Source organism: Tauraco erythrolophus, chromosome 5 (genome assembly GCF_009769465.1).
Source record: "Tauraco erythrolophus isolate bTauEry1 chromosome 5, bTauEry1.pri, whole genome shotgun sequence".
Classification (NCBI taxonomy): domain Eukaryota; kingdom Metazoa; phylum Chordata; class Aves; order Musophagiformes; family Musophagidae; genus Tauraco; species Tauraco erythrolophus.
In genome coordinates this window covers 23751732-23777522 of record NC_141469.1, presented here as the reverse complement: position 1 = coordinate 23777522, position 25791 = coordinate 23751732, and the positions used below count along the sequence as shown (strand labels likewise).

The window sequence follows — 25791 nt, the reverse complement described above, 5'->3', positions numbered from 1 at the left end:
TCACAAGGAGTGGTGGGGTCCTTGCTGAGAGCCTCAGGAATTTACTTTGCTTGTTCACAGGACGTTCTCCGCAGCGTATTACACTAAAAAAAATTAGTCATCCCTTCTCTGCCTGTCCATTGCTCAGGGGGTTTTGCTGTGAGCATGCAGGATGCTCTGAAAATATTTAGGGATTTTTCCTCTCCTGTACAAAGACTTTTAAAAATGAAAGGATTGTGGGCAAATAAAACTGCAGCCCCAGCAAGAGTTTTTCATCCTTTTTTATTTTAATTCCTGTTGCTGCAGCAGCTGGTGACAGGAAAGGAGGTGCACGGGCTGGCTGCAGCCGATGCAGGGAGCTGCTGGGTTTGCAGGGAGGATTTATGTTTCTGTCCGTCAAGAATCAGATGTGAACTCATGCCGTTATTCCCACGGTGACGTCGGAAAACTGGCTCGATGACAAGGAACGGGACCCCAGGGATGATCATGGCACTGCCAGGTCCTCCGATGAGGACTGGCACTGCTGTGGCCAAGGTGAAGAGCCGTGATGTCTGCGGACACATGAACCACAGCTCCCCTGGGACCTAGGGGTGCAGCACAAGAGAGACTTGGTGTCTGTGCTGGGCAGAAAATGGGAACTGCCGCCTTTCCCTTCCACGTGTTCCTCTAAATCCCTGTTGGATACCATTTCTGGGGGTTGTCTGTGGGAAGCTCCAGGGCATTTGCCTGATCTTTATAGGAACAGCTTGTTAAAGCAGTGGGGGAATACTGGGAGGTGCTGAAAATAGATGTTTCCCGTTTCCAGGGACATTGCTGTCCTGGCGTTGGTGCAGCTGTATTGTTTTCAAGCTAATAGGATACATAGCTCTGCTTTTCTGAAATGTCACTCTCAAATAACTGATGCTTTGCGCGGATCTGTGATATTGGTCCAACTCCAATATCAACATCCTTATGGAACAGTAGTTTGAGTTCCCTCTCTCCCCGTCTCCTCCAGCCGATGACCTACATCTGTTCTCCTCCAGCCCTCTGTGTTTGCAGCAGGATGGTGGATCCCGATACAGCGGGAAGGGTGCAGGTTGCGTGACCTCTGCCACGCTCGGTCTGCCGTAACCGCTTTGGGTTAAGGCGGTGCTGAGCCGCGGTCGTGGTCTGTGTGGTGCCTCGGAACGCTGGGGAGCGTGGGGTGGGTTGTTTTGGGTAGAACAGAGCACCTGTGTGCTTCTGTAGTGTCAGGAATGGTACAGCAGATGCAAAGCTGCTGGCTGGTGCTTCATTCTTGGTGTTATATGAGAAGGTTAGCCCTCGTGGCCACTTTCTGGTCTCATTCACAAGTCGTGTTTTCCTCTTGAAATAAAACAAATCCCCGGACTTTCCTGTCGAGGTTGAAATCATTTGAATGCGACCAGGTCTGTAGGCATCTCCGAAGCCTGTGGACAGGAAGAAACACTAGAGCAAAGAGGTAGGAAATGTCTGCGTTTATAGGAGCGGGCGGATTCATCTCCCTGCTCTTAACTCTTTCCCTCCTGCTTTTGGTGATATCCAGCTGTTTCGCTTCTGGGCATGGAGGCCGAGGAGAATATTGCCAGCTCTTCTCTGAATATTGCCAGCTCTTCTCTAGCTGGATAGCAAAACGCTGCTGGGTTTTGTACATTGTGTTTACGTGGTTTAGGGTGGAAAAGGAGTGGGCTGGTGGGGGTGCGCGGTTATCCGAATCAGATAACCAGAACATCTGCAGTCACATTAGGAAGGATTAATATTTAATATATGGGGTATGAACCATTGTGCTTAATCACTATCTGGAAGGGCTTAGGAAGAGATTTACCGATAAGCGAGCGATTCCTGAACTGTCCAGAATGATTTCTTCCATCTTCCTTGGGAGCAGCTGGTCCTGGATATCGCTAGAGGCTGGCCTGATCCTGTTTTTCCTGATGTCTCCAGCATTTGTAAGTGGGTAGAGTGGCTTTCATCACAAGTGCTTTCCTCTCATTAAAATGCTGGAAACCCTTCTTCTCTTATAGAACTCACGTGGCTGTGCTGTAAGTTGTAGTACCTGAAACTTCTGTTTGTAGCCAAAACTTGTGGGAAACGTGTCTCGGGCTCCATGGACACTGTCACTGCCCAGCCATGCGTCCGGAGCTGGCTTAGCCATACTTTTCTCTGGCTGATGTCTTCAGGAGACCTCAAATTTCATCCGTGCCTGCAGCATGGCTCTGAAAGCCCTTGTGGTGGTGGTGCTGCCTCACATTGACCCGTATAGATTCTTTTGGTGTAAGGTGTTTGTAGTACAGCACGGCGTGGGCTGCCCCTCGGGGTCCAGCGCTGCTGTGTTTGTGCAGAGAGGAGGTGATGGTGGGGGACACGAATAATCCATTTCTGCTGCCGCGTGTCCTGCGGGACTAAATCTAACCTCCAGGCACTGCACACCGTCAGCACGGGGCACTCGTGGGGTGCTCACCTCTTCCAAACCCTGATGTCCACCCCACCCATGGTCCTCAAGCTCACTGCCCTGTACACTCACCACTCTCCTACGTGCTGTACAACTGCAGTCAGTGGGGCTGTGCGTGTCCTGCAGGGTTGGTGTTGAGCTGGTTGAGGAGGGGAGATGGGAGGTGGGTATCTTGTTGTGACTCTGGTGGGACTACCGGGGTTCTACTGAATCTGAGGATTGTGTCTTTGTCGTGGCAAACCCTGCTTTAGGCTGCGGGAGCATGCGTGCCTGTGTCTCCTTTCCCTCCCTGCTCCGAGTCAAAACTCCCCTGACCAAAGCTGCTGGCAGTGGCCACTTAACCCCCTTTTGCTGTGGTAACACATGTGGTACCGCAGTGTTTATGGTGGCTGCAGTTCCGATGGTGGAAGTTGAAACAACTGAGTGTGGCTTGAGTTTGCACATGTTGGTGGTCATGTAGGAAATCCTGGTGGCTACTGTAACAGGTGTGGAGGTTGGAAATGTTTTTTGAAATGGCGTGGGTACTCCTTTTTCCCCCAAACATGTGTGGGAGAACACCTCTTTTGTTCCATGTGCAAACAGATCACTTGCTTAGGCAGTGAGTCCTCTTTATTCCAGAATAATTTGTTGTCCTAATTCCTTCCTGTTGAAGCAACTCCATTTTGCATGGAATAATTAGTACTAATTTGGGCCTGGGATGGAAAACAAGAGTTCTCTGACTTCAGAAGAGTAGACAAGAGGATAACCTCTGCCCCTCCTGTGTGAGTCAGACCGTACTGTGCCATCCCTCCTCTAAAGCAAAATTAGAACCTTTGCATGAAACCAAACATCCCAGGCTGGTAGGAGGGAGCAGGAGATGTAGGTGTCACCAATTTTAGGCCTTCTGCTATTGTAGGGAGCCGAGGACTTCTGTGGTGAGGTGGAACGGACCGCCACCTCCTTCCTTCTTGGCTAACACCGAGGAACAAATAAACAAAAATGTTCCCACCGCGCTGATGTGAAAAGCTGTTTCGGAGCCGGTCTGGCGTGTTGGTGTATTCCTGGTGCCCTGGCCAAGTACTTGAGACCTTTTTATTGCCGTAACAAGGACTTCCACATCCTGCCCCAGAGTCTGACTCGAGTCACAGCTATTTTTTCGTCCTTCCGGGAAGACATCCCTGTTCTCCCTTCCTTCGTGTAGTGAAGGGAAGCCAGCCAGACTCCTTTCCTCCCCCAAATCCCTGTGTGTTTGAAGACGGGGAGGTGCAGGCATCCTTCCTGGCTTCCCCGGCATTTACCTGGGAAGCATGAGATGAATTCAAGGGATGAATTCATGAGATGAATGCAAGGTCCTACATCTGGGTCGTGGCAATCCCAGGCACAAATACAGACTGGGCGGAGAATGGATCGAGAGCAGCCCTGAGGAGAAGGACTTGGGAGTACTGGTGGACGAGAAGCTCAATATGAGCCGGCAATGTGCTCTTGCGGCCCAGAAGGCCAACCGCGTCCTGGGCTGCATCAAGAGGAGCGTGGCCAGCAGGTCGAGAGAGGTGATTCTTCCCCTCTACTCTGCCCTCGTGAGACCTCACCTGGAGTACTGCGTCCAGTTCTGGAGCCCCCAACATAAGAAGGACATGGACCAGTTGGAGAGGGTCCAGAGGAGGGCCACGAAGATGATAAGAGGGCTGGAGCACCTTTCCTATGAGGACAGGCTGAAAGAGTTGGGGCTGTTCAGCCTGGAGAAGAGGAGGCTCCGGGGTGACCTTATAGCGGTCTTCCAGTACCTCAAGGGGGCCTACAGGAAAGATGGGGAGAGGCTATTCAGGAGGGACAAGGGGTAACGGTTTTAAAATAGAGGGAGGTAGATTCAGATTGGATATTAGGAAAAAATTTTTTACCATGAGAGTTGTAGAACACTGGAACAGGTTGCCCAGAGAGGTGGTGGATGCTCCATCCCTGGAGACGTTCAAGGCCAGGTTGGACGAGGCCCTGAGCAACCTGATCTAGTTGGAGATATCCCTGTTCCTTGCAGGGGGGTTGGACTAGATGACCTTTGAAGGTCCCTTCCAGCCCTAACCATTCTATGATTCTATGATTCTATGAATTATGGCATGGAGGTTCTGCAGGCAGGATCTTCCCTGCCCATCTCACAGCTGCCTTCCTCGGCTCTGGTAGGTTCACCGTTTCTGTTGGTGCGGATGGTGAGCACTGGACCATGTCCTCGTTTTCCAGAGTGCTGCATGAATGTCTCTTCAGGCTGAGCCCTGCAGGTGTTGGAAAGGGGAGATGTCTAGCCTGGAAATCCCAGCTGGCAGGAGACATGCTGTGAGTGAGACTGATACTCAACTGACCGATGGAAACCTTAGCTGATGGATGCTACCTGGCTGCAGGGTTAGACGGGGAGCTTTAAGACCTGTGTTCATAACTTGGGGGTCCAAAATGCTGTTTGGTGATCCGAGCTGGATCAATAAAAGCACCTTAGAGGCTGATCGCGGAGGTGTCGTGGCACTGCAGCAGCATACCAGCCTCAAAACCAGAGTTCGGCATGTTTGAGCTTGTAGGTTTTGTGTGTCTGAGTTAAGTAATAGGTGACAGGAAACCTTGGTTCAGGTATAAGCAGTGAATCAATCAACGCTGGATTGCTCTGGGGTTGAACTGCCCTCCCCCTTGGGATGACTGCCTTCCCATGTCACGCCTGATGTTTCGAAATAACCTCGGTGAGTTACGATTGTTCTGATGATCTAAAACCCAGGGGTTTAGCTCACTTTGGTCTCCACCCCGTTGGCCACGACCTTGCTCTGGGGCTGCAGAGAGCAGCAGATGTTTCTGGTTTAACTGCTGAAGGTAGGATGTCTCTCTGGGTCTGTGCTTAGATGTTCTCCTCTGGGACATTGGGGATCTTCTGACCAGAAGGCAACTTGCAGAGGGTTTGCCCAGAACTGATACCCAACCATCCTCGGTTACCTTCTGTGCATCCAGTGTGTCTTCTGTGTCTGTTATTTTTAGTGTACGGTCTGGTGTGCTCATGCACATTCATGTTTAACTGTGGTTGACCAGATGGTAGGAAGAGCAGTGATCTGAGATGGTGTGAATGGAATGGACAAGGCAGCTCTGGGGCTTTTCTGGAGCATCGCTGCCCTTGGGATTGCTGGTAATAGCTTTAACTAAGTGGTTCAGCTGTAGCGGTGAACTTTGTGGTACTTGCAAACCAAGAAGGAGATCCTCCTTTAGTCCCTGGGACTGTGTGGGGTCCATCCCTTGCTTTTGACCCTGCGTTTTCGGAGTTGGTGTCTCAATTCATACTTTGGGGGTTTCAAACACTTCATTCACAAATAGCGGTTGGCTGAGGGCTGATATTACTAATTTGTGTTAGTAAATTACATCATGCTTCTTGTCAGAGAGTGTTCTGCAGCCAGGAAATCTGTTCCTGGTCTCAACGTGCGTTCCAACCAGCTTGAAGTCCTTCTTGCTCCCAGTTGGGCATCTCTTACTTCACCCTTTGAATTAGCCATCTTGGCCTTGTGAGCTTTCAGGTGAGCACTAAAGTGATAACTGATGGTGTGATCTCAAGAGAGGTCTTGACAAATCTGAGGAAGGTTCTCTGTTTACTCATCTTTGTTTGGAAAAAGAAGAAAAAAAAAAAAAAGGACGGAGAGGACCTGCATTGACCCGGAGGTCAGTCTACTTAGTGTAGGAAGATATTGGTTGTAACCATGCTTACTCCGTCCACGAAAGGCTCTGCTATGTTCTGTGCAGACCCTGCCCCTGACCAGGGACAGGAGGAGAAATGGAGATGGAAGAAGCAGCGAGCTGCCTAGGCAGTGAAATAGGTTAGTGGAAGAAAAGCCAGACAACTTCCTAGGCAACTCGGGTCTGGCTGCTGGTGGCAAGGTGACCTGAGAGACTCAGCTAAACTGGGGGGCAGAAGGGACAGACATTACAGTCATGGTGCTGTTAGAGGCTTCCACAAGGCAGAATCCCTCAAGTAAGTAAATCTTACTGAGTAAGAAGAGAAATATGAAGAACAGGATTTGCTTTTTTTTTTTTTTAAAAAAAAAAAAGAAGCATTCTAGTGGTTTATAAAGATTCCAGCAGTGCTCTGGCAAAGGGCAGCCTGTTGTTCCAGGCACCGTGTGTACTGCACGGGAATATCCTGGCTCTCAACTTGAAGGTTTTGAGGTACCATAAATTTTTCTCGTGATAGCGTGTGGCAGGACAGCATGCAAAACCTTCCTGCTGCTTCACGATTTCAATAACGTTCTTATCATGCCAGCAGATAATCATCTTGCTTTTGTTCCAGAAGCGAAGCTCTTATGGATACATTTGAGAAACCTGAAAATAAATATATTCTCCTGTGTTTTCCAGTGTTGCTTAACACGTGGTGTATCTCATGAGGAGCCTCTGGATTCCACTCTCTCGCAAACTGGCCGCTCTGGAGTACGAAGGCTCAGCAGCATAACTCTCAGCTGCGCGTATGCCTATTTAGTTAGTCTCTAACTGGAGGTGCAGACTTTGTGGTCCCTCGTCCCTGCGCATTACTGGAGCCGAAGGGCTGTGCTTCTCTCTGCCTGTGGCAGCCTAAACGTGGCAGCTTCATGCCCGTCTCCTAGAAGACACTGGTGCCATCCGTGCGAGGCCTGGATGATGAGATGAACAGAGATGAGTTAGAAATTAATAATAAATTGGAAAGCGTGGATAATCCTCAAGATTGCCTCTCGGGGAGACTTTAAACCTATTTGTCTACAGAGAGAGAGAGATGTTTTTAATCCCAGTCACTGTGTGGAATTTGCGTTCGCATTCTGGTGGCAGGGTGGGAATGCCAGGCGGGATCTTTGGTTGACTCAATGGCAGCAGCTTGTTTGTAGACACTTGGCTAGCTGGAGTACTGTGACTGGGATTAAGAGGTTAAACTGTTTTCTGAAGTTATCTAGGAGTATATGGAAAAGAAATTAAAAGACCATTTTCATGGCTAGCATGGTTTTACTTTGCAGTTTTGCGAATAACTTTTTACTACTGTTTGGTTCTGCTTCACTCCATCCTTCAGAATCTTTCTACTGAGCAGTAGCCTCCAACAGCTTAATTTGTGGATCCCTAATTTTTTCCGTCATTTTAACCCTTTGAGAAATTCAGTGTATGCAGATTGCTGTGTAATGGGTGGATTTGCATTTCAGTCCTTCGCTGGGCTCTGAAAGTCTGCGTGGATTGGCAAGCTCATCCAGAGCAGGCTGCAGACGTTTCCCGTGGGGCTATGGGTGACTCTCTTATGTAGCGCTGCCTTTTATTAAAAATATTCAGCCATCTCATCTATCATCTTTTCTATCCCTGCCTTGATCCGCAGTGGTTGTGTACAAGTTATTTTTTGACTCCAATAGGGACCTGGAGGTACGATGTGTGGCCCAGCTGTTGGCCTGCGGTGCAGCGGTGGCTGTAGTTCGGCCCTCCCTGTGCTGGGCAGGCAGGTCTGGCCTCCCAGAATCCAACATCCAAACAAATTAAATGCAGAAAAGTGGTTGTGTTACAAAGGGAAACTGAGGCACTGGCTAGCTGACATACAAATGCAGCTTTGGAAGAATTAAGATGAATCTCTGCTCTCCTGGGAAGTAACGTAAATGCACAGTCATCCTTTATCATATCTTAAAACATGATTGAAGGAGGTGTGGGATGGGCAGCCTGCAGCCTTGTCTGTCCATGCAACCCATCTCACAGAATCATAGAATGGTTTGGGTTGGAAGGGACCTCAAAGATCATCTAGTTCCAACCCCCCTGCCATGGGCAGGGACACCTTCCACTACACCAGGTTGCTCAAAGCCTCATCCAACCTGGCTTTGAACACTTCCAGGGATGGGGCAGCCACAACTTCTCTGGGCAGCCTGCTCCAGTGCCTCACCACCCTCAGAGGGAAGAATTTCTTCCTTAGATCTCATCTAAATCTCTCCTCTTTCAGTTTAAAGCCATTGTCCCTTGTCCTGTCACTACACACTGTTGTCAAAAGTCCCTCTCCAGCTTTCCTGTACGCCCCCTTTAAGTACTGAAAGGCTGCTAGAAGGTCTCCCCAGAGCCTTCTCTTCTCCAGGCTGAACAACCTCAACTCTCTCAGCCAGCCCTCTCCTCCTGCTTATCTCCTCTAGCACATAGAGGAAGAGCAAATCTCCCATCCCCTCCTCAGCTGAGGCTCCAGAGAGGTTGACAAACCTGGTGACTGTGTCAGCGTTCTCCACCTTGAGTCCACCAGCATGTTAAGGTGGCTTGGAGAGTCACCAAAGTGTCTCCATCTCTCTCAGTTGCTATTGAGAGGGTCCCTGTGGGAGGTCCCATCCCTCGGTCAGGAGTACAGGGGAACCCTTAGTGATACAGGTATAAAATCAATGTTGCAGCTGCGTGTTCACAAAGGTGGTGGATCTCTTGATCCACCCAAAAGAGGTTGTGTAGACATCTAAGTATCTGATATTGCTTCTTGTGTCCATGTCTTATCCCCTATGTGACAGAGGATTTACTCTTTTCCTTCCTTGAAATTTGTTGAACTGATTTCAGTGCCTATGCAGATGTAGTTGCCTTTTTTTCCAGGATACAGCATATTTTGTGGGGGGTGTTTGAGTTTATGTAACTTCCCATATGGTGCCTTCTTTGTGTAGAAACTTGAAGATAAATTGTGAAATGCAGGGAGCTGCTTCAAAAGGATCTACCCTCAGCTGGATCTTGGCCTGTTTGTGGCAAGAAAAGAGGAACCCAGAGAGCCGTCTGGCCTTATTTTCTCTCTCGTACAGCTGAGTGAGCAGCGTGGGATGGAGCACCTGATGCTGCTCCATTGCCTAACACCGTGATGCTCCTCTGGGAAGAGGGCATGGTGAGCTGTCAGCAAGCTCGAGAGCAAGCACGTGCTGTTAGGAAGGGCGGTGGTTTCTTCATGGAGGTGCTGCAGTTCCCATATTGTTCCCCGCGAGCCCTCTCCCCCTTTTCAAAGTCACTGTGTTCCCCGCAATGCGTCTCTGCCCATCAGAGAAGTTGGTGGTTCTGGTGGAGCCTTAAGTCAGTGTTATTTGAACCAGTTGGCTGGACCTGATCTTGCTAGCTATTGCTTGGTCTCCATTCCTGTGTAGACTGAAGGGGTCTGAGGGTGCTTGATGTCTCATGGAAGAGGGTTCTTTGGCTCCTGTGGGACACAAGCCCAGCAGCTGGTAGGAGATTCATGGCTCTTGTTCGCTGCAAAGTTGAAAGAAGCCATTCACCCATCCACCCGGCTCGTTTCTGCTCGTGGCTTTTGAAAATGGTTCAGTTGCAAGTGTAAGAGCAATCGTGGGGGTGATGCTGCCAGAGTTTGCAGCCTGCCTCTACTGAATAATTACGTAGCATGTAATGAGGGTATCTGAAAACATCTGTTTCCATTCCCTCTCCAACCCCTCTGGAACTAAGCCAAGGAGCTCAGCTCCCAAACACCACCCCCTTTTGAACTTTAAGGTTGAGAAACTGAATTTTTGCTCTGAAAACTGTGCTTATTTGACTGCTGGACAGAGAATGAGGAAGTCTGTGCACAAGTGCATGGGAGAGGTGGAAAGGCCTGGGGAGAAAAAGTGCTTCAGAGATGAGCCACGCAAGTCTGATGATAGCTAGGTGGAAACTTCAGCCAGGACTCCTGGGCAGCAAGACAGCCTCAGTGGGAAAGCTGAGCTCCTCAGCATCCAAGCCCGGGAATTGACCTATTCCATGGGTTTCTTTTGAAGTTACTGCAAGATCATGACTGTTTTTAGGAAGCCAAGAACTTTGCAGTTGCTCAATACTTGCTCAGCTGCTTTCATGTGAATTATTTGGAATTATTTTATTTTTGCAGAGTGGATTTAGAGTTGTCGACATGGGATCTTTGGAGATTAGTGTATTGAGCTCCTGTGGAAAGATGTGGGGTGGCGAGCAGCAGTGCAAGCCTCTCCTGGCTGCTGCAAGAGGAGAAGGCCTAGTCCTAATGAGGTGGTGCCTGGCTTGGTGATCGTCTTCATTCAAGGTGACCGATCCCTGGACGTGCTAGCAGCCGTCGGTCAGCGTGGTGATCTAGAAGACCAAACTTGTAGTTTAATCTGCTTAAGATGGCTTTGCTGCCCGCAACGAGTTCCTGCCTGTTGCTGCCCGTGGCGCCCGGTGCAGAGGGAGGAGATCTCACCCATGGACAGTTTGGGAGAGAATCTTTAAATTTGTCGTTTGCAGCGTTTAAGGATTCTGCCTCTAATGGGACTCACAGTGCAGCTTCTTGCACAGCCGTTAGCGCAGGGAGGGTGTTGCAGTGTATGTATGAGGGGTTTCATTTTGGGCCCTTCAGTGCCTTATGGGCAGAGAAACGTGATGCGGATTTAAGGGAATTGAGTTTCATGGAGCCCTGCCTGCCAAAGTGCCATCTGAGAAGGTATTTCTGGCCGGCCGAGATTGCCTCTTTATATTTGACGTTGAATTTTTCTTCCCCTGCTGCTTCGTTAAGGCGATGTAGTTACAGAAACGCGAGTAATTAACTAATGAAGGACAGGAGCGGTAGTGCAGCAGCCAGCTTGTGTGGGTGCATGGCCATTTTTCCCCAGTCCGACCCAGAAAGGTCGTCTCGGGATACTTCTGCCACGCTCGTCGCGGCTGTGACTGCTCCCGTTCTATGGCCAACACTTTCTCTGTCACTTCAGCTGTTTCCAGCCCCCCAGATGGTCACAGCAGCGTGTGCGGTGTCCCCCCTCCAACCTCAGAGTGCAGGCTGGCTCCCAGCCCTGCCAGAAACCCTGCTGGCAGCAGATCCCAAGCCTGGGGGAAGGAAAAAGGCTGCTGCTTCCACTTTTTTTTTTCTCCGTGTTTTGCCTGTTACAGTAGTAGTTCCAGATCTTTTAAAGCATTGCTTGAGCTTTGTCTTCGCTAACAGGACTGGCCTGTTGGTGCAGGGCATTTGCAAGAGGATTATTTTGCTATTTAGGTGAGAAATTGCAGCTCAGCTCCTTTGGGATGCTTTAACATGCTGCTTGAAGAGGTTAGCTTCCTGAGTGAGTGCCTGGCATCCAGAGCTCAGTCCTTTGTGTCCCTCCTGCAGTTTGAGACCAGGCTAGGGCAGCATAAAAGGTTTTTTTTTTTTAAAAAAGCCTCTTTTCAGTTCTGATCTTCCTGCAGCCTGAGATGTTCCTGCTTATCCATCTCCTGGCACCAGCATCTCTGATGGCGAGAATCTGCAGCGTGGCAAAGCCTCCAGTACAGGGGAGATGGGATTCAGGTTGCAGCAGTGTAAGCGGGTTTTTCTCCTGTCCTTTGAACCAAAGGACTGGCAGCAGTTTGCCCCTGGCGTCTAGGTGCCAGTCTCCAGCAGGAGAAGCAGGCTGCAGGACTGTTTCATGTGGGCAGGGGCTGTGTATCCCCTGAGATCTTGTTTGAGCGGTGCCATCGGCAGCCTGTTCCCAACGGCTGAGGGCCTGCCCTGCTCCCTGTCCTGGCCCTGGATGTCCAAGGGTTGGGGACTGGAGCAGGTGCTGAGCTGTGCTCATGGGTTTACTTTCACCTGTGATTCTTCATCATGCCTTTCTGTGCAGCATGGCAAGGAATTGGAGAATTTTTATTATATTTTTTTGAGATGAAAGTGCCAAACGTGGCTGTAGGGTCGAAGGCTTGTTTCAGAGGCTGAGCAGAGGCACCATGAGCAGCAGGGACATAGACTTCCCTTTTGCTGTCCTCCAGAGGTGCTATAGCTTCTGATCTGGGGAGAATCAAAGTTCAACCACTGGGTTCATTCAGTTTTGGTGGGGTTTTTGGAAGCTTTTGGAGAGCTAATGCCGCATCAAGCCTTGGGAGGCAGCGTGGCCTCTTTCACCTGCTGTGATACAAACCCGTCGCTTGGACTTGGGCTGCCAATTTCCATCTTTGATGGACCAGCTCTCAGATAACAGTGACTTTTGTCAAAGATATGGAACTATTTTATGTTCCTCTCAAACGAGGCTCTTCCAGTGATCCTGTTGTAGCTCTTCAGTGTTCTTCAGCCCATTCTCAAGCATCTCTGACTGCCCCAGTTTATCTGTGGTCACTTGATGTGCAGTTATAAATGACCCTGTCAAACTGGAGTGTTGAATGTTACGTTAGAATCAATTTTTCTCATTACTAATGGGTTTACTTCATATATTTTTGGAAGCTGGGACCTAATTTTACTTTGAAGCAGTCAAAACATTGAATAAAACGTTCCAAAGCTTTCAAAGCATTTGAACTACGTTCTCCCTTCAGACATTCTCAAAGTCCCTTCCTGGATCTGACCCCAAATACTTGCTCTAAACTGTGCCCAGGTGGCAGAGGCAAATGGATCTACCTCTGGGGAGAAGTGAGAGGCCTGGGGAACATTAGGAAGCGATGATATGGGGGAGAGAAACTGAATATGTCTGTGGTGCTTAAATCTGTTTTAGGTGGCTAATAAGAGCCACTTAAATTTATTTCTGGAAGCAAGTTTGGTCCATCCTAGTCTAGACCTAAATTCATGGATTTTGTTGTTTCTTGGGGTTTTTGGGGGGCTTGTCTCTCCTCCTTCCCTCCTGGCCCCCAGCTGCCAAACCTCACCTTTCTTCACTGTGCCCTGGCATACAGCATCCCACTGTCTTGAATTCCAGGACTGCAGATGTGCCAGCTGGAGACACTGAGCTTGTACAGGTATAAATTTTGGAAGCAACAAAAAATGGTTACTTCAAAAAAACCTTGTCTGCTAGAATTTCGCTTTGCTCAGAGCCCAGCGATGTTGAACAGGTGCCTCCGAAGCTTGGCTTAGTTCTGGCTTTGTGCAGCGTTTGGCTTTGTGCAGGATCGCTCCCAGGTTCTGCTGCTGTTCTTCCCACAGATATCCTCGCATGCTCGCTCCTCTGACCGGCCCAGGCTGGAGCAATCCAACGTGTGTGTGGTTGCGGTGCTGTGGAAGCAGACCCCGGCGCAGGCAGCGGTTGGGGCGGGGGGGGGGGGGTGTCGACCTCACCTTCTGCCCTGCCCACAGCAAGCAGGCAGGGCTGCTGAGACTGGTGGTTCTGGGTCATGCTGAAATCTCGCTGTAGATCCCTCCTGCAGTACAGGAGTGAGACACTAAGAAGCCGTTTTCATCTCCTTGCTGTGAGCTGTTCTTGGATCCTGCCCCTCCATCACCACAGCCAAGAGCTGAAAGATGATCTTGGGATAAGTACCTAGAGAGGCCTACAAGAAAGCTGGAGAGGGACTTCTGACAAGGGGGTGTAGGGCAAGGGGCAATGGCTTTAAGCTGAAAGAGAGGAGATTTCGATTAGGGATAAGGAAGAAATTTTTCACAATGAGGGTGGTGAGGCACTGGAACAGGCTGCCCAGAGAAGTTGTGGCTGCTCCATCCCTGGAAGTGTTCAGGGCCGGGTTGGATGAGGCTTTGAGCAACCTGGTGTAGTGGAAGGTGTCCCTGCCCAAGGCAGGGGGGTTGGAACTAGATGATCTCTAAGGTCCCTTCCAACCCAAACCCTTGTACGATTCTATCAATAAGGTGCTTGCAAGCAGAAAACCTGGCAGTACACGCGATGCCCTTTTTTCCCCGTCCTCCTTTGCTTTTACGAACCTGTTCCATAAATTGTTGACAAAATCACACTTATGTCAAGCACTTGCCCACTTAATTCTTCCACTTGCAGATTTTCTTTCCTCTGGGCAGGGTTGTTTCTTAGCAGCTTCAAGCACAAAGATGCCTATTTGTTAAGTCTTTCCTGGCTTCAGAGTTGAAACTCTTTAATATTCCTGTCTTCCGTGAGCTCTCTTCCATGAACTTTTCTTCACTCACCATCCTGTTCCCATGTGTCGATGCTTGCCTTGCTCACAGATTTTGTCCCCACTGGGACATTCCTGTTGTGTCATGCCAGGCTGCCTGCTGTCCCCAGGGAAAAGAGGAGAAGTGTGAAAGAAAAGGAGGAGTTGGTGCTTCCATGCTTATTGGGAAGTGCCAGCTTTTGAAATACTCTAAGCCTGAAGTCTCCTGCTTGGAGAACAGATATGATGGTGTTGAACAATGCTGACCATTTCCCACTCGAGTTGCCCGCTGCCTGATCCAAAAGGGATTTATTTCCTCTGAAGTGGGTCTCCTTCAGCTCACTTTAGGTAATTGGCAGCTGGAAAAGCAACCCTTTTGCTTTTTCCTAGCAGAAAACATCCTGCAGAGGATCCATGATTAATAATAAGCTGCTAAACCATGTCATCTTTGATAGCCAGGCATATGCTAATAGCTGAACTCCGTGGTTTAGTCCCGTCTTATAACCTCCCTTTGACCTTGGTGCCAGCTGTGCCTATTTCACCATTAATATTTGCACTTAATATTCCCACTTACTGCTTAGTAACTGGGCTCAAGCCCTGTCTCATCAAAATTAGGTGTTCTCTCGGGCTCAGGCACCGCAGTGTTTGCTCATTAGTTAGTACTTGGTTGAGCAGGGAGGGCTGTTGCCCCAGTGTTCGAAAGGAAATTAAGGTGTGAAGAGTTTATTAGTCGTTCTGTGGCAGAGGTGAGCTGATGTAAGATGTAGGTGGTGGTGTTTTGGAGAGTTTATTTTTCTGTTCCCTCCTTTCTGCACGTGTTGGACCACATCTGAGGACCAGGTAAGGCAGCTCAGCTTGCTTACCTTGGCGTAAAACCGCTCTCTCCGGCACGGCACCCTGTCCCGGCTGACGCTTTGGCAGGTTAGCAAGGCGAGTCAACCTGCCGCGGCTGACGCAGAGCCTGGCACGGGTGGCTGTGGGCATGGAGGAGAAGGGAGCTCTCGCCTGGTGGCAGTGGCCCATGTGATCACCTGGCTTGGAGGACCCCCAGTAACCCACTGCAGAACTTCTGTCATCTCCAGCCGGTGCTCTGACCGCCTGGCTCTCGCCTTTCGGTAGGCTGCAATGAAAATGTGGAAAACAGATGTGACCCGACGATACTATCTTGTTTAACTATCTGTATCCAGATGTTTCCAGCTTGTAGTGCTGATTTCCACTTACAGTTATCCAAGAGCTAAATCCAAGATGCTCACAGCCTGCATGTCTGGGAAGAGGAGTCGAACTAACCTTGACCTTTGTCCTGTGATCCATCACTTTGCTCGATCCTACATCTCTTGCATCCAGGTAGGGCAAGACCATCCATACCCAAACTGTCACCTGCATCTAAAAATCACGTTCTTGTAGTGAAGATTTGTCTTCATTATCTGGACAAGAGGATTAAAACACAAGAGGAATAAGACTGTTTTGAAAGTAGTTCGTATTTCAGGATCAGTACTTCGGAAGGGCTTTTCATCATGTCCTTTTTTGAAGACAGCATGAATCGCTTTCTCGAAGGGATGCTCTTCCCTTGAGACTGCACATGCCTTTCATAAATTTCATTGGCACATGACCGCCAAGCACCGAAGGACTCATATGGATTTTTCTAACTCCGTTTGAAAGGCAAGCTGTTCTTCCAGCCTCTTGCGGAATCAGCGTGACAGGAGACGCTGTAATCGGGCTGCAGCGATAATTGCGTTTGTAATGTGAAAGACAGAACAGAGCCGAAAATCCTCGTCCTCGACTGGCTCTGTGGGGACTGAAGGTAGTTAAACCAAAAACAAACCCAACCATTGCTTTTGGCATTTGAAATTGGTCTGGGCAAAACATTAGGAAACAACATACTCTAGGGGACAAGATGATCTAATACATCTGACTTTAAAGAAACATGCTCCTGTGGAAACTTGTTTCTGAGCCTATTCCAAAGCACTGGCTGCTGCCCCGATCTCCCCTGCCCCCACCCCGTACCATCTCAGCACAGTCAGCAAGTTCCAGTTAAAGTTCTCTTCTGCCTTTTATTTTCTGCATGTACCTGAGTTAGCTCCGTTCCTAACTAACTGCTTCCTTGTCAGAAGGAAGATTTCCAGGATGCTACCAACAACTTATTGTCTGTTTCTGGAGGAAAACTGCTTGCTTTTAAGTAATTTACCTGAGATCTTGACTATTGCAGTGCAGCTGAGGCTTCCTGCGTTGGCTGGCCGTCGATGAAGTTCCAGCCACCCACGTGCACTGTCTGCATTTAGCTTTGAGAGAGAAGCCTGGAGAACTGATCTGTGCTGTAGGATTTTGCCATCACCACTGCACTGTTCCTTTGACATCGCAGTTGTGAGGTGTGACGATCCTCAGCGTAGCAACCGTGATTTACAAACAGAAGCTCTCTGCTGTCTAATGCTGTTGAATTTTGAGGAGTGTGAAGACAGGAGCTGGGCTGGAGCAAGCTACAGTGGTCGGATGTCTCCAGCGCTGGGGGAAGTCACAACTGGAGCTCAGTGGCTTGGGCTAGGGATGCTTCTGCAATTGCAGATCCTCCTTGATCCTTCCTCTAGCCAGCCCTGACTGCAGATCAGACGTTTATAGCTCTTTACTACAAAGACAGCAAAGGGGACTTGGCATGCCAGGTGCATATCCGAGTTACTCGAGGTTTTCCTTTAATAAAGGTTTGGCATTCCCGCTTTGGTTGGCTTGAACTCCAGGCTGATTTCTTTCTAATCATAGGTGTGGCGTGAACTTTCCCAATAGGACGTTACTTGTTCCATCCCGTTCCTCTTCCTTCGTGCTGCATAAAAAATAGAATAGACTGTCTTTTCAGGGTCTGATTCTTGCTGGGTTGTTGAGGAGCAGGTGCCAACAGCCACTCTGAGCATACATGAAGTGATCCAGGAGAAGCTGGAATTAGCTGTAGCCTCCTCTCTGCCGCTGAAGGATTTAACCTCCTCGAAAGGTTTCCATCTTCATGAAATCCACTTGTAGCAATGAAACCTGAAAAAAATGAACTACCAGCTCCAGCAGACTGACTCGTGTTGGTGTCTGGGTTTTTCACGGGGGTGAATGAGTCAGCCTGTCCTCAATTGAGTGTTAGTGCAGTGAAAGCACGAGGACTATCAGTGCTGCTTTACCACCAGTTTCCTGTTGTTCTGGAGGTCTGTGTGTGGCCATTCTGCTGCCTGTTATGAAGTGAGTATTTCCAGCATGCTAAGCTACAGAGAAAAAGGAAAAAGCGGTCTGCTAGATTGCCTCAGTTTGAGAGGGGCAAGTTTTCTGCTTGTTATGCTCTCTGCTGGCTGTCTCCAGATGCCAGGTCTCAAAACTTCTCAAAGATTTAAAACCTGAGGAGAAATCCTCTTAAAAAGCAGAAATGGGATGCAACCATCTTCCCCCTCCTCCTGTTTCCCTGAGGGAGCAGGAATGGTACTTTGTGTATGTGAAGACCTGCTGCTTTTCTGAACTCATACACATTTTTCATGGCACGCTGGCTGAAATCCCTAAGTTATGCTGGCTGCACTTCCAACTGACCTCTTCTCCGTTTCATTTTAATTTGCAGAGATTGCTTCGTTGGGGTGCCACAGGCACTTGATGTGCTTCTCCGTTGCCCACATCCCATCCTTAGCTCTAGTGCTGAGCTCCTGCAGGGTGATGGAGATATTCCTGTTGATTTTGTTACTCATCTTTTCCTTGAATTGAAGCTTTTAGGACCAGGGTGCATGTTTGCAAGTGTGTCTGGATGTTTCCCGTTGTTGGGACTCTGTGGTACGTGTCTTCTCTGCTTATTGTTTCCAAAAGGAGGACCAGAAACATGCAGAGATTAAGACCTTGTCTGAACCTGATCTTCTAGTATCGTAACTCTAACTGATGACCTTAGGTACCTAGTCACTGCACAAACCAACCTTTGTAAATCGGTATTTACAGTATAAAACTTCACACAAGTTGATTGCAAAGTCACTTAAAGTGCCGCAGAATAAAAAATGTTAGCTGTTAGGAGGTTGAGGCTTTAATGGTAGGTAAGTACCTATCTCGAGGCCATGGAGGACTGGTGACTACGAAGTTATGGCAAACTCGTAACAAACTCTTGTGTTTAGTCATTGGAATACAGCCTTGGTGTCTTGGGACCATGCTTTGCGTACTGGGTGCTCGTATGTTTTGTTGTTCATCCCTTCTTCCTAAGAGAAGAACACAAGGACATGAGATAACACCATAGGAGAGCACGTGTGCCCGGGAAGGAGAGCATATGTGCCAAATATCTGTGTGGAAACTGGTGCTTGGGGAGATGGGAACCATCCCGACTAAAGTCAAAGCAGATGGGACGCACAGACTGAACCGGCCCATCTAGTTTATGCTTTATTAATTAGATGTGTTATCGGAGTCATCTGTATTTTCTTTTCTTTTCTCTTTCCAAACCAGTTCTTCTGCTTCTTTGCCCGCAGAGGTACTAAGGAGGAGCGCAGTTGGAATCTTTAAGACTTGTGTGGCAATGCTTGTTTGTCGTGGTGTGCATTAACACTGTGAAAACGTTGGGGTGAGAAACTCAGTGTTGTGAGCCGTGAGTATCGTGATTTTTGGAGTGGCTGGTACTGTCCTGGTAGCTCAGGGTGTTTGTAAACTCTTCCACCTTCTGTGTTAAGCTGTGCTGCTACTTGCTGTAGGATGCTTAAAAACTTGCATGATCAGAAAAGTGACTGGATAAACTCATGGAAGGAAAGTGCAAAGATCCGTGGGCAGAAACAGTCCGTGCTGGAGACTGGAAGTGTTCTGGGGAGAAAATCGTATGTGCTGGTGTGGGTCTGACCTTGCTACCTCCAACAGCAACCAGCAGCAGGGGTAGGAATTGAATTGAGCGGATCTTAGATGCGATCCGTCGTGCTCATTCAGACAGTCTGAAGCTGAAACTGTGCACGCTAATTTTTAAGAGTTTACTGAAGAAGGGAAAAACATTTTGGAGGTTAACACACTCAACTGAGAATTGAAATTTCCCTGGATTTCCCTTTGGACGTCTGTTCCCCAGTGGGTTAATATCTGCAACCTCAGTGGCAGAGGCTGTATGCGACGAAGTGGATTGTAAAACCTTTCAAGCGTAGTGTGCCCTCGTCTGATGTGGAAGACGGCGAAACCCCGCAAAGCCAACCTGTGCCTGGGTATCCGTCTTTCAAACACATGGGTCTGTTTCACAGCTGCCGTTTTGTGAGATAAAGGGAAGGTTTGTGGATTCGTTTTAGGTCAAATGCTTTTCCAGGGAAAAATACTCATTCACTGAATGAGCCGCACAAATAGGGGGGAAATGGCTGTTAATGATGGGTTTGTCAACTGACTTGGATATTGCACAGATCCCTTCCCTTGCGGCAGGACAAGATGATGACCGTGTCCGGGCTCTTCCCTTGCACTTATGCGCAGCATTATGTTATCCTTGAAGTCCTTTTCCCAGGCGTGGCGTGCCATTGTGCATGCACAGCGTCTACCATGTTAATAGGATGCTGGTGTCTTGAATCAGCAAGTTCATTGGGTCCCTGGGTGCAGGGATATTTCCTGCTGTGTTCTCTTTCTAAAGCTGTGTGTCTACCTCAGCTGCTGATGAAGATATGTGATGCTGAGCTATCTGCCATGGCCAAAGCGGAGGTTAAAGGGCAGATAAACCTTTGGGATCACTCTCAGGCTCGGGAGAATGCACATGCTGAGAGCGCTACTGGAATCATTTTAATTGTGGCATGTTTATCATGCTTACTGTAAACATAGCAGGAGATTGCTGTTTCTCCGCAGCCTCAAAGCCATGCATCACCCTGCGATGGTGTATGGATCCTAGAGAGAGCTATGGGGCACAGGTGTGTGCTGGTAGAGATCTCAGCCCATCTGTCTCCAACTGAGAATGAAACCTCTCCGAGCCCTGTGCGTCCTCCTCAACTCGTGTCAAACGTCGATGATTTTGAAACACAATGTTGTAGGCTGATTCCTCCTCCTGAAAGCAAGCAGCTCTGTTGCTAGGGGAGGGGGGGAAAAAAAACCTCAGGAATACTAATCTTCAGGAGTCCAACACTGTAGATAACATTGAGTCACTGCTGAAAGCCTCAAAGCAAAACAGATGTTCAGTTTCTAGTGACTAAGTATTAAAGGTACCAGATGAGCAAAGTTTTAGCTCAAGTATTTCATTTGTGGTTGGCAACTGAGACAAAGCATTGAGCAAACAAGGTGCAACGCAAAAACGGGCCTCTTTTCTGTCTTAGAATCGCCTGCATGTTTTCCTTAAAACTTTTTTCCATTTTTTTTCCCCTTTTTTTCAATAGGTCTTTCCGGCTTGACTCATTCTGACTGTAATTGTAACCTTTAGTTCTGGGTGGGAAGGCAATTATTTTGCAAGGCATGAGACCAGTGGTAGGGTGAGTGGGCTTTTGTTGCTGCCTCTGTCGTCTCGCTGTTTGACAAGTTGCTTCTCTAGGAGTGTCTTGTGTCTGTGAAGTTGGGGATAATTATACTACTTCTCAAAAATAAGGGAACTGGACTTAATGATGCATCTGTTTAGCCTTACTTTTGAATTCATGAATGAGTAGACAACTTTGAATCTGAATGTGACTGTCATACAAGAGACAATTTTTGAAGACTTACTTTCTTAAAAAAGTAATACAAGTAATAAATTAAAATAAGATCAGAACTGTGATGCCAGCAACCTGGGCTCTTTGGGCAGCCAACACTGGAAGCTCCTTGGGCTGCTTCTGGTCTGGGTGTTAGGTTCCCATTCCTTTGATTGTTAGCAGGAAACCTACAGCACCGTCTGGCTGTTTGAGGCACAAGTGCTGTGTCCCTCCTTGCCTCTCAAACCTGAGCACAAGTGCAGAGGAGCGCACAATTTATTTGTGGAACATAAAGGGAAAGAATTGAGTCCTGGTCCTTCTCAGCAGCACATGCAGTGTGAGTGCTTGTGGGTTTCCCAATGAATATCTGACGTGAAACACATAAGTCCTGAGAAAGAGGAGCATGGCCAGAACTTCCCCCCTAGGTAAGACCATTGATCACTACACTACGTACTTTCTGGTGTAGTGACTTGTCTGTTTGGCAGCTTAGCATCATAGTAGCATCAGGGAAGGACTGAAAAGACCATAGGCTGACTAGGCTGTTCTCCCTGGTCTGTGGGAAGTGGATTTGGACTGCTGAGCCCAAGTAGGAGCTGAAGCCAGGGCTCCATTTCACTGGTCTTGCAGGATTTAGCTTTTCTTACTGGCAAGTTCTAGATGGTTTCTATTAAGAAAAAGGCTTTTTGTATCCCTTCTGAGGATGAAGCCTTTGTAGGCTTTCTCAGGAGCCTGTATGCTGAGCACATGATCCTCCATCCAACTTAAGGGAAGAGGGGCAGACATCAAACCTCGTTGGCACCTCATTTCACTTAATTCTCGAATTTAATTGTTCTTGATTGGGCTTTTAAGAGAGTCTGTGCCAAAATCAAGAAGCTAAAAATTAAAATAATTATTGTGGTGATGGAAGCGATCAAAGAGGCCATCAGGTTGTCGGTCTGTATGCAGTGGAGGAAAGGAGCAAGCTGGGCTTGATCTGATCTCCTGGGACACACTGGCCTCCAGGAGTTAATTTTGCCTTCAGCTTCTCTGTCTATGCGTAATCCATTTGTCCTGGAAGTAAATTTCTTGCAGGGAGGATAGACTTCACTACTGAAGAAAATGATGTGTGTTTATTATCCATATAGCTGATGCTCTCTGTGTCTTTTTTACTTGTTGTTCATCTAAACTAAATTCTTTGGCGATAAGCTTGTCTATATGATATTACATTCCATAGTGACCTACAAGTATTTTTCTTTCTTGCAATTCTCCTTACAATTTCTATCATGCAGTATCCCTCAAGAAGACTGCATAGATAAATGTGAGATTCTCCAACTTTTTTGAGCCAAAACTATATGTACAGGTAGAAGATGGAGCAACTCATCCGGGAAAAGACTTTCAGGCACTTGATGGATGAGAAGATACCAGGAGTGGTCAGCATGTGTTCACATAGAGGAAGTCCTGCTTGGCCAACTTGAGAAACTTATACGATGAAGTGACTGGCCTGGTAGATGAGGGGAGAGAAGTGGATATTGTCTACCTGAACTTCAGTAAGGCCTTAGACCTTGTCTCCCATAAGATCCTCGTACAGAGGCTGTTGATGTATGGACTAGATGAGCAGACAGTGAGGTGGGTTGAAAACTGGCTGAATGATTTGGCCCACAGGTTGGTGACCAGTGGCACAAAGTCTGTTGGGAGGCTGGTAACTAGCAGTGTAGCCCAGAGGTCAATACTGGCTCCAGTCCTGTTTAAAATCTTCATTAATGATCTGAATGATGGGGCTGAGTGCACCCTCTGCAAGTCTGCTGATGACACCAAACTGGTGTCTGACTGAGAAGAGTGGCTGATACTCCAGAGGGTTGTGTTGCCACCCAGAGGGACTTCACCAGGGTGGAGAAATGGGCCAACAGGAACTTCATGAAGTTCAACAAGGACAAGTACAAAGTCCTGCCCCTGGGGAGAAACAACCCCAGGCACCAGTGTGTGCTGGGGGCCACCCAGCTGGAAAGCAGTTTGGCAGGGAAGGGCCTGGGGGTCCTGGTGGACACCAAGTTGACCGTGAGCTAGCAACATGCCCTTGCGGCAAAGAGGGCCGGTGGTGTCCTGAGCTGCATTACGCAGAGATTGCCAGCAGGTCGAAGGAAGTGGTCCTTCCCCTCTGCTCAGCACTGGTGAGACCCCACCTGGGGCACTGTGTCCAGTGCTGAGCTCCCCAGTGCAAGAGAGACATGGACAGACTGGAGAGAGCTCAATGGAGGGCCACAAAGATGATGAAGGAATTGGAGCATCTCTCCCATGAGGAAAGTCTGAGAGTTGGGACTGCTCAGCCTGGAGAAGGCTCAGGGGGTCTTATCAATGTCTATAAATACCTGAAGGGAGTGTGCAAATAGGATGGATCCAGGCTCTTTCCAGTGGTGCCCAGTGACAGGACAAGGGGCAATGGGCAGGCAAAAACTGAGACATAGGAGGGTCGCTCTGAACATCAGGGAACACTTGTTTTACTGTGAAGGTGGCTGGACACTAGCACAGGTTGCCCAGAGTCTTTATCCTTGGAGGTACTCAAAAAGTGTCTGAACACGGTCCTGTGCAACCAGCTGTGGGTGGCCCTGGTTGAGCAGGGGAGTTGGATCAGATGACCTCCAGACGTTCCTTCCTACCTCAACCACTCTGGGATTCTGAAACCGGGAGGTTGAGATCCTCAGGAAAACAGGGATGGGCTGAGTCCTCTGTAGGGGTATGACCGGGTATAGATTTTGAATGGTATAGCACTATATGATCACATCTTGTTTGTTGTATGCAGTGCTGTATAAATGTAAAATGGCTTAATAATTCTTCTCTTGCTGTTTTGAATTAATTTGTATCTTTATACTGCCTGTTTTCTTTCACTTGCTTCCTCCTTTCACCTTCCCAGATGTCTCCTCAGAGCAAACTTCCGTGACTCTTATTGTTCGGCTTGTTTTCATTCTCCTTCTTGGGTAAATGTATTTTTTTTTTTGAAGTGTGGTTTCCTAGAGCTCTGCAAAATGCTCTTTCCCTGCTGCATTTTGAAGTATTAGCTGCAAAAGAAAGGGGAGGGAGTTCTAATTCAGGTTCATTTCTTCCTTTATCGTTTTTTTTCTTTTAAAAAGTGACTAAAGCCACAAATAAATAATGCTAATTTCTGCTACCATTTGTGAATGCAGGACCAAGCTGTTTCAGAGTGGCATTTTTCGTGTTTTCTTTCTCTGTAAAGGGGGGAAGGAAAAAAGCTCTTTGCATTAGCAGCAATTCTGTCTCCCACAGATTGTAGTCTCTGCTCCCATCTACCACTAAAACCCAAAACAAACAAAGATTTGTGCAAAGACAGGAAGCGTTTTGGGTGTAATTGCCGGTAGACCTTTGCTTTCACGTTTTTTGGTTTCACCCGAAAAGGCACCCGAGCAGTGCTGCAGTTCACTTGGGTGGATTTATTATGAGCTATCACTGTGCTCTAATTTGACATTTTTGGCAGCTCTGTGAGTTTTAAAACATCCTCTGCAAGAATCTCCTGGCCACGCTAAATAAAAACGTCCCATGGAAGGGAGGGAAGGGGCTGGAGCACGGCAGCACAGATGAGCTACGCCCTGATGACAGCCCTGCCTCCAGGCTTCTTTTTTTTGGCCTTGAGCCTCCATTTTCGTAATCCTGCCCTGATCCCTCGCCTTCTGCATGGTTCGGAGTTAGAGGACCCTCCAGTTTGACCAGGTTGAATGGATCAAGAGCAACCCTGAGGAGAAGGACATGGGGGTGTTGGTTGATGAGAAGCTCAACATGAGCTGGCAATGTGCACTGGCAGCCCAGAAAGCCAACTGTGTCCTGGGCTGCATCCAAAGCAGCATGGGCAGCAGGTCGAGAGAGGGTGTTCTGCCCCTCTGCTCTGCTCTCGTGAGACCCCCCCCTGCAGTGCTGCGTTCAGCTCTGGGGTCCCCAACAGAAGAAGAACATGGAGCTGTTGGAGCAGGTCCAGAGGAGGCCACGTAGATGATGCGAGGGCTGGAGCACCTCTGCTATGGAGAGAGTTGGGGCTGTTCAGCCTGGAGAAGAGAAGGCTCTGGGGAGACCTTCTAGCAGCCTTCCAGTACCTAAAGGGGGCTACAAGAAAGCTGGGGAGGGGCTTTTGACGAGGGCATGTAGTGACAGGACACGGGGCAATGGCTTTAAACTGAAAGAGGGGAAACTTTGTTTAGATCTAAGGAAGAAATTTTTTACCATGAGAGTGATAAAGCACTGGACCAGGTTTCCCAGAGAAGTTGTGTCTGCCCCATCGCTGGAAGTGTTCAAGGCCAGGTTGGATAAGGCTTTGAGCAACCTGGTGTAGTGGAAGGTGTCCCTGTCTATGGTAGGGAAATTGGAACTAGATGATCTCAAAGGTCTCTTCCAACCCAAACCATTCTATGATTCAATGATCTGAGCCAAGAGGTGGTTGGTGTAGGTGGGGAAGGTCAGCCTCACCTATATCAGAAGCCCTTTCTGGTATTGGGACTGCTCTGGAGACTGAAGCAAATCAAACCTTAAATATTGTCCAGCAAACTGTGGAACAGGTCTGGCTCCTGGAGCCCGTGTGTTGAGTAGCTGGATGGTGCCACGGTGCAACACCTAAGTCATGGGTGAGGTCTCACCTATGAAGCCCTCATGGCTTTTTCTGGTCTGTTTGTCTCCTGTCCGTGTGAGTTTAGCAAACCATAATTGGGCTGTGATTTAGCATCAGCTCTTTAGGGAAGCTTGTCACAGTGGTGTGTAATAAAACCATAACTACTTGGCTTTAATGCATCAAAATTACTCATTCGAAGTACCCTATTGGAGATATGAGGGTCTAGAAGATAAGTAAGACTTACATAGAGAGGGAATGTTGAGTAATGGACCCACAGCTCTAACTGGGGGGGAAATACATCTTCCGTATCAGATCCGAGGAAGTGGTTTATCTGCCTGAAGGATTGTTTTTCTTGCCCCATGTGCTGAATCGGGTGATCTGGCAGAAGTCAGCGCTTGCCTGGGTATTTGCCCACGAAGCATTCAGCTGCTTGGCAATCCCGTGCATCGTGCAAGTTGTGCGGTTACGAAGTGCTTAAG

The 25791-nt window shown here is 48.4% G+C and overlaps 1 protein-coding gene across 1 annotated transcript in view; it reads left to right on the top strand.

The window, feature by feature from the left end:
* Positions 1-25791, top strand: part of PTPRA (protein tyrosine phosphatase receptor type A) — a 141271-nt gene that overhangs the window by 994 nt on the left and 114486 nt on the right. The window lies entirely within an intron of this gene.